Source organism: Rhagoletis pomonella, unplaced genomic scaffold (genome assembly GCF_013731165.1).
Source record: "Rhagoletis pomonella isolate Grant_MI unplaced genomic scaffold, Rhpom_1.0 Rhpom_scaffold_00001, whole genome shotgun sequence".
Classification (NCBI taxonomy): Eukaryota; Metazoa; Arthropoda; class Insecta; order Diptera; family Tephritidae; genus Rhagoletis; species Rhagoletis pomonella.
In genome coordinates this window covers 46724761-46734194 of record NW_023458555.1, presented here as the reverse complement: position 1 = coordinate 46734194, position 9434 = coordinate 46724761, and the positions used below count along the sequence as shown (strand labels likewise).

Here is a 9434-nt window from a genome sequence, read left to right as displayed (position 1 = left end):
ATGGCCGACAAATTGAGAGAACGGTTCTACCTTGCTATATTTTTATCATGGAGATTTCACTTCAATATAAAAATTTTGAGCAACCCTGGTATACAGTAATCCAGATAGGCAAACAAAAAATGTAAATATGCTTATTTAACAATTTGTTTGAATGTATTGGTTGATATTTTTCACAGTTGTCGCTTTGTTACCCAAATGAAATCCAATTTCAATATTATTATAATTTTAATAAGGGAAAAATATTTTTAAGTCATATTAAATAAAATAGCGAGAAACACGAAATTCAAAACAAATCAGATGTGAAGCGTAAGCGATTCCGACCGGAGTATCCAAATATCGCGATCGGAATTGATGGTGTGACAGACGCCTATCACTAATTTTTTAAAAGGTATTAAAATGAATTTGTAATGTTTTAAATTAACTTAAAATTAGAGATGGCGTTTTAAGATTTTTGGCTGGCCCAATAATTCTTCCTTTACATTTAATAAGGATAAGCAAGTATCTTTAAAATCAAATGAAAAAAGCACGGTTAACATTAATTCATTAAAATTCAAAAATATCAGTTTCTTTTCAACTCCTTTCATTCCCAATTCCTAACTGTTAACGCCATGAACACAGCCTATCAGGCCAGCTAATGGAACACACTCGCAACGGAATTTCGCTAGCAAAGAGAAACGCCACAAAAACAGCAACCAACTTCACATTTTTCACATTCTACTATTTCGCTTTTCCATTGAATGTAGTGTCGTGTCGCGAGTGCGTCAAATGTTGCAGATTTGAATAAAAAATGCCATCAATAATTAATAAAACTATTGAAAAAGTTAAAAATAAACACTAAAGTAAGTATGTGCATTGAAAATCGCTGAAAAAACGAGTGAAAAATATGCGAAATCAATGAATGAAAATTGTAAAACCTGCTTGCCAGTGAAGGTAGTGAGAAGAAAAATTTTTCCATCTTTCGTATCTGTACACGAGTATTCGGGTGTGTTTGTTCGTTGCGAGTGATTGTTTATATGTGTGTAATTTCGTTGGCGAGTTTGGTTTGCGCGAATAGCAACAACGAGAGCGCATAACCAACAAAAAAAGGCGAAGAAAACATTTTAAAGCAAAATTGGTGAAGAGAATGCGAAGTGAAAAAGTGTACGAATTGTGACAAAAATACAATTAAAAATGTATCCTAATGGAATTCGAATTAAAAGGCAATAGTAAAAATTTTGCAAACCAAAGAAGAAAATAAAAAGCGTATAAAAGAAACCCATTTTTGGAAGTGAAAAACCAGGTAAGCAAAATTAATGATTTACTGAAGAAGAAGGGAGAACAACACAAAAATATGGAAAATTGATTGACAATTTGACAAATAGAGAAGAATGCACAAGAGGCACGAAACAGACATGAAGAAAACAACACACGAAAAAAGTAAATGAAGCAGCAGCCGTGGCAGTAAAATCAGCATCAGCAAAGAGAAATCTTCGTTTTGTTTTTTTTTGCAAAGAAATGCGCGCGCACAGCGTTGCAATTGGCGGTGAATTCGTGGTTTGTTTTGATGGCTGCTGCTGGTGCTGTATGCTCTGTTGCTCCAAAAAAGCATCAGGCTGCTGGGGAATTTCTGTCATGAATTCGTAAAATGTATGTTTTGCGTACAGGCGGGAAACCGCGTTGTAAATAATTGATTTACTCAACAGCCAAAAAGTGGTTGATTTCCCTTCAATAGCTGCGTGCAGCGGAGCGTATTTCACAGTATGTTGTGAAAAATCCATTGTTCATGCTATCGTGAGAATTATTCTAAGGAAAACCAACCGGCTATTGATACAATCTTAAGAGTTTTTCCAAATACTGAAAAGATAATAAAATTCAATTCAAATATAATTCTTTGTAGGCAAACCATTTGTGCAATGCAATGATATGCATGGATGTGCATACATATGTATGTTTGTATGTAGTTTGAAAATCGCTGTCTCGAAATTTCCGCTGCGTCACGCGTTAAGGCTCCGTTATGCATACTTGGCATTGCTTGAGAGTTGTCACATGAGGAATCTGTTAAATGAGCTTCGCGTGTAAGCGGTTACCCAACGCACAGCATTACATACGTAAAAGTCTGTTGGTTTTTGATTTCTACGTAAAAATGGTATAGCAGTGCATGCAATGCCAAGTATGCATAACAGAGCCTTTACCCTTATTTCTTTTGTTTACCCTCGAAAGTGAACCGAAAATAAGAACAACTAAAGAGCGTGTCAGACGTGGCAATGTAATATATTTGGAAAAGGCTGTCAAATTGAGAAATTTCAGAAAGCTGTTGCATGAGCAGTCACACCTTGCATGTAAAGTGTTTTTCGAAAGAGTATTTTTTTTTTTGATTTCCGAAAGGCAGGTTGCACGAGCAAGTAGAAATATATTTCTGAAATCGATTTGCGCTCTCTCAACTGCAGTCACATCTTGCAACTTTTATTTCTGAAACTGATTTCCGAAATGTGACAAATGTCTCATTCTCAATTTGACAGCGAATTGCGAGGAAACGCAGGAAATATTGCCACGTCTGACACGGTCCTAATAACTGCAACGCAACAACAAAACAATCGCATCAACAGCAGCAGCAGCAGCAGCAATTACCATTACCTGAATATGTATGTAATTATCCTTAAAAGCAACCAACCAACCTTTTGTTTTTTTTGCTTTGCTTTGTTGCGCTTGCACACATTGTCGGTCTGCTATTGGACGGCATAACGAGTTTTCGTTGTAAAGCTGTTATTGTTGTTGCCTTTCTTATTGCCTTCAACGATGCGCTCTTGTATGTATGTATGTACATAGTTTAGTATGTGGAATACATACATATATCCACTTAATTTACCTTAATCGGCCACAGTCGTCAATTGTGCGCTCGTCCAGCTATTGGATCATCGAAATTGGGCAGCGAAGGGAAAAGTGTATTCAACGCTAACACTGTAGATATCCGAGAATAAAATGCTAAATAATTAAATTATTTCATGTTAAATTTAAAAAGGCATAAGTTTCGACGATTAAAATTTAAAATACTCCGAACAAATTGAAAGGCTAAAATTGTGCGAAGTATCTATCTATTATGCAAATTAACTAATTAACGAAATTCATAGCAGCAATAAAAATTCGCATGCAAATTGAAGGTAAAGTGTGGGCAAACAGAGAGTAATAAATAATGTTAACAAATTCAATAAAAAGTGTGCTATAATATCATAGACGAGACAAATATTAAATGCAGAATAGAATCACATTGAAAGAGAAACAACTAAAAAAGGCATAAAAGCGAAACCAAAGTCATAAAACTATAACCACCACAAACATGTTAATTAAGTCAGCAAAGTCAACTGAAAAATATCGAAAATGAAACTAAAACTATACAAAATTTATAGACCGAAAAATGTTGCTGCTGCTACGAGTATTTAGTTAAAGCGATTTCTATGCATAAAACACACTGAAAAGGGGCACTTTAAAACTACATACTACTTGCCTGCGCGTGCATGTTCTGTATGTGAATTCGCCAAATGTGTGTGTGTGTGTGCGTGTTTGCACAGCATCAATAAATAAATAAAAAATCCGGCAGTGGGAATGACAACTAAAGTAACAATAAGAAAAGAAAATATTGCGAATAAAAACAACTTAAATTAATGACAACAACAATAAGTATGTACCTAGTAGGTACATAATTAAAATTAAGCGCATATTAAGGCTGCGCCAGCTGCCGATGGCTGTTATTGTATCTGATTTGTTGTTTTTGTTTTTTTTTTGTGTTTTTTTTTTGCGTTTTTACCGCGGTGTCGAAGCTGATAGATACTTTTCAAAAGCAGTATTTCAGTTGTCTCTTCCATCACTATTTATGTAGGTATACCTATGTATGTACATATGTACTATGCCTATAAAGTCCACCAATTTGTCTCGCAGTTTCTTGTTTTTGTGTATTTTGTCATTCCTCACTTTTTGGCCATTCGTTGATATGTATGCATATTTGTTTTCTATCCCAAGGTAAAAAAAAAACAACAATAACACAAAATAATTTGCTATTTCATGTGTGTATAACAAAAATCTAACTATTCGCGCTCTTAATAAATCGCACAAAAATTAGTCTGGCGAATAAAAGTAGAAACAAATACATACATATCTATGTTTGAATATACATACATAGTTAGATAAAATTATGGCAAGTGTGGGAGAAGCGCGAAAATGAGCAAATCCGCCAAATTATCGCGTGTGTATGTACATAGCTGAACACAATACACTGAGTAATTGTATACAGTAGTGGGTAAAATTGTTGCAGCTTTTTCTAGTGTTTTTCAACATATCGTAGGTACTTTTAAAAATTTACAGAAGTAATTCGAAATTTCAGCTTTTTGATATAATAGTCAATAGACTATCTGTCTAAAAAGCTAAAGCTAACTTTATAGTCGACTTTACTCCCATTAAAAATGTGCCTTATAATATCGAAAATTTGTGCACGAATCCGGAAAATTCAATAAATTTGCATACAGATTTGTAACTATACATTTAATCAGAATTTTTTGGAAGCCCATAAAAAAAGCAACTTGAAGTTGTTAAAAAAATCGCGCTTATTTTTGAGAATTTTTTGTCGAAGGTGTTTCACATTTTTTCCGTACAAGGTATGTGCATACATATTTTCGAAATTTTAAACTTGCACTTTATGGTGCTAAAATTTAGTGGGCTACAAAACTGCATTAAAAAGTTGCAAATCTGTAAATTATATTTTTAACTTTTTCTTATTGTAATATTTATTGTATATTGACGGAAAACATTTAAATAAAACTACTGCATTTATTGTGAAAAATTCTATGTGTCAATGATTTTTTTACGGCAGTCTACATCGATGGCTGAGTGGAAGATCGACCTATCTCGGCAGACAGTTCGAAAACGCTATATCTCAAAAAACTTTTCAAGAACACCCTATTTCAGAATTTAATTGAAAAACACCCTATCTCAAAATTCGGTTCAAAAACGCCCTATCTCACTTCAAAATGTATTGAAAATATGCTGATATAGGGCGTTTTTGAATCGGCAGCTGAGATAGGGCGTTTTTGAAACGAATTCTGAAATAGGGCGTTCTTGAGTTTTTTGAGATAGAGCGTTTTCGAACTGGCTGCCGAGATAGGTCGATCTTCCACTCAGCCATCGATATGCCTTTCGTTCTGTTTTTTTTAACCGACTTCCAAAAAAGGAGGAGGTTATCAGTTCGTCGGAATATATATATATATTTTTTTTATGTATGTTACCCCATAACTTTCGATAATTCTTTTTGCATCGGAAAGGTAGTGTCTCAGAGTTGGTCCCATACTAATCTGGTTTAGATCCGATCCGATCTACAAGTTTTGACCATTTATTTTTATTTATTAGTTTTAATTGATAATTTTTGGACAATATACTGTACCGGTCAGATCAATAGCACCTCCATTTCAAAATAATATTTTTTCTCGCCTATGTATGCTTATTTATTTACTTTTAAGAATTTCCAATTAAAATACAGTTCATGCCCCAAAAAACCCATATATTAAATAACATTGTAGAAAACTAAAAAAAAAAATTTAGCCAATTTTCATGTAAATTTCAAACTCTTTTCTCACACGCGTTAGAATTTTTTTGAGTTCTCATTGGAAGTTTCATGTGGTTAAAAATTACCGTTGACTCACAATTATTTTTTAACCGACTTTAAAAAGGAGGAGGAGGAATATTTTTGAGTATGTTTTTAACGATTAACTCTCTACCATGTGAATCATTTTTGATAGTTATTTTTTGGACGGAAAGGTAGTTCCATAATGATCTGGTTCAGTTTCATTCATTGGATCACCAAGAAATTAGCCGTAATCTTAAATTTGTACATACATACATATATGAAAATTCAATTCGATTAACTTTTTGCGCTTAAAAATCAACGGTAATTTTGAGCCACTTGAAACTTGCTCTTTATTATGCTATGTACATAGAATTAAATAGGCTACACAATTTCCTACTCAAAATCTTTCTAAGAAATCTAAATACAAAGCTTGAAAATGTTATATAGCGCAAGATTTGAAATTCAGATTTATGAGGGTTTTATTGAAGAATGAACTATATTTAAATAAAAAAACTAAAATTTAATAACAAAAACAAAAAAAAAACACGTAAATTTGTCAATATGTGGTGGTGGTCTATACTTTTTTCGACCACTGTACGTAACCCATACGTGTTAAATTTTGCATCTTTCTTTTCGTTAAATTAAAATTTTTTTTATCCGTTTTTGCATATGTTACGTTTAATTAACTTACTGGGTCGTATTTAGGTTCCAAACAATTGTTTTCATATAGCTTTCGAAAATATTGGGTTTTAAGTTTTTTCTTTTTTTGACATGAAAATAATATGCAATGAACTTTTTAAAAAGTTTTAAACAAATATTCTTGCTGTTTTTGCGTCAACGAATACATTTCCAAGGCCGCAAGAAACATTTACAGGTCATTTTAAGGGTCTGATTGAATGAAAAATACCTTAACTTAACTCAAAAGTATTTTTATTTTATTTTTTTATCTGCAGCTAATTGAAATACGCGTTTCGGTTCTTGCGACCACGAAAATATATTCTTTGAAGCAAGAACAGCAAAAATATCTGCTTAAACTTTTCAAAAAGTTAATTGCATACTGCTTTCAGTTCATAAAAAGAAAAATTTTAAACCCTTCTTTTTAGGCTTTTTAAACCCTTCAATTTTAGAGTTTTTGGCACCAAACAATAGCAAAAAGATTAAAAACTGCTACCGTTGCACTTTTCTTCCCCACAAGTGTCTAACCCATTATCGAACGAAAACCAGTATTTTGTAGTTTTTATAATTTGTAAGTGTTCTCTCGTTTCTTCTCGTTGTTAATGTTTTTTTGTTGCTGCTCCATATTGTCTTATATGAAGATTTGTTTTACGAAGATACATACACTAGGCGGCAAATGAAAGTTTACACCTTGTTCTAATATAATATGTATTCACACTTATTTTCATGGATAATTTTTTGCCCTAATTATTTATGAAAATATAGTTGATTTTATACTATAGACCATATATCGATGGCTGAGTGGAAGATCGACCTATCTCGGCAGCCAGTTCGAAAACATTCTATCTCAAAAAACTTTTCAAGAGCGCCCTATTTCAGAATTCGTTTCAAAAACGCCCTATCTCAGATGCCGATTCAAAAACGCCCTATATCAGCATATTTTCAATACATTTTGAAGTAAGATAGGGCGTTTTTGAACCGAATTTTGAGATAGGGTGTTTTTCAATAAAATTCTGAAATAGGGCGTTCTTGAAAAGTTTTTTGAGATAGAGCGTTTTCGAACTGGCAGCCGAGATAGGTCGATCTTCCACTCAGCCGTCGATATGTAAATCGAAGTTTCACACTATATACCGCAAAAGCAGTCTCCATAAAAAAAAAAATAAAAATCAAAGCGATTTTTTAGACTGTTCAAACTTGCATTTCATTAGACTAATAATTCTGGAAATTTTAAATAAAAAGTTGAAAATTTTGATGAATTTTTTTTTTAATTTTTGTGAACTTTATATAATATGCGAAGCTTTAATTTATATGGTTTATATTATAGAATGAACTATATTTTAATGCAAACAATTTGTCTTGAAAATAATTATGAATATTACATATATGTACATTGGCGGCAGACATAATTGACTCGCCTTACTTTGAAAAGTTTTGGCTGTATGTATTTCCATGGTTTATTTTATGTTTATTATTTTTTTAGAAAACCTGGCTAGTTATACAACAAACACCATACAAATCCCCTTTTCAAACTTTATACAAAAATTATAAAAGTTCAACAAAATCTCACCAAATTTTTAAACTTTTTATTCAGAATTTACGCAGAATTTGGTACGCAGTTTTGTAGCCCATTTAATTTTAGTATAATAAAGTGCAAGTTTCAAGTGGCTAGAAAACACCGTTGATTTTTGACAGTTTTTTATGTTGACGATGATAGGCGTACTCTTCCATATAAAAAAAAAAAATCTAAAATCTGAATAAAAAACTTGAAATTTTGGTGAAAATTTGTCGAATTTTCATAATTTTCGTCCAAAGTTTGAAAAGCGGATTTATATGATGTTTTTTGTATAACTACCTAGGCTTTTATAAAAAAAACTAGCAGACCCGGCGAACTTCGTTCCGCCCAAAATAAATTTTTTGTATTGAAAGATTTTGGTCTAACATTTTCACCAACAGTTCACGTTCATGATTTTCAGTGACGCATTTATCTTCTAATATTACGGTTTGGTGGCTTCAGAAGGCATATTTCCATTACCGTCTTAAATAACCTAGCAAAACTGTACATGTTTACAAAGAAACGTAATAGTTTCAGAGCGCCTAAAAGGCGCCACGCCCCCTTTTCAAATAGCCTCAATTTTCTCTAAGAGTATGGGATTGATTTCATATATCTCCATACCATTTTCGAGTAATCTACCATGGGAGGTGCGACGCCCCTTCTTCCAATAGCCCCAATTTTTCTTCATGACCACGCGACTGATTTTATATATCTTGTACATACCAAGTTCTAGTAGTCTCCCATAAACACATCCAGAGATATGCAGTATGAAAAATTTGGTTTGTATGGGAGGTGCCATGCCCCCTACACCTAGCGGTATGAAATATACTTTACATCCGATTCTCATACCTACCATATATACACAAAAAATTTCATAAAAATCGGTCGAGCCGTTTAGAAGGAGTTCGACCACGAACACCGTGACACGAGATTTTTATATACATATTACTTAGATATTAAATATAGCCAAAATTCTTAAAAGTTTCACGGGTCTGTTATTTCTGCCGCCAGTGTATTAGAATAAGGTGTACACTTTCATTTGTCGCCCAAAGTACAACGTGTTGGCCGCAATTGAAATACGAAAGCGATGGATGGTCCAACACCGAATACATATGTACATACTAGACTCCTGCGCAATTCCATTTAAACGGCCCAACAAGACATCCGATCGCCGCGCAAATACTTTCCATCCCCTACTTTCATCGTTCGGGTCAATTGTGAGTAAGCATAAACCAGTTTCAGCAAGCGTACGTAAACTACCGATCAATAGCAACACGCGTAGAGTATTTACTTTGCCTTCCGCAACTACTGCGAGTAAAAGGTATTTGACAGTAGAGTACTCTACTGGTAGTACTTGAGTATTTTCGAAGAAAACATACATTTGTGGCAAGAATGATAGAAGAATTTTCTGGATCGCGCATTTGTGGTATCTGAAAAAAACTAAGGACAGGAATGTAGTGGAGTGATGAAGAGAGCGACGAGCAAAACGTACTTTCAACTAAAATGCTGATATACATACCTAAGTACATATGTATGTATGTGCATAGATACGTATGTGCATAGATATGTGTGTGCATAGATACGTATGTGCATAGATACGTATGTGCATAGATACGT

The 9434-nt window shown here is 33.3% G+C and overlaps 1 protein-coding gene across 4 annotated transcripts in view; it reads left to right on the top strand.

Annotated features, from left to right (window-relative positions):
• Positions 1-726: 726 nt before the first annotated feature.
• Positions 727-9434, top strand: part of LOC118745063 (histone-lysine N-methyltransferase trithorax) — a 152037-nt gene continuing 143329 nt past the window's right edge. Inside the window, exon 1 of one of the 4 annotated variants that reach the window (XM_036478615.1) lies at positions 727-1279. The gene's annotated coding sequence lies outside the window, so the exon portion shown is untranslated. Of the gene's footprint in view, positions 1280-2810; positions 3138-9434 lie in introns of those variants that run through there. The other 3 variants (XM_036478600.1, XM_036478606.1, XM_036478611.1) reach the window with 3 other exon arrangements.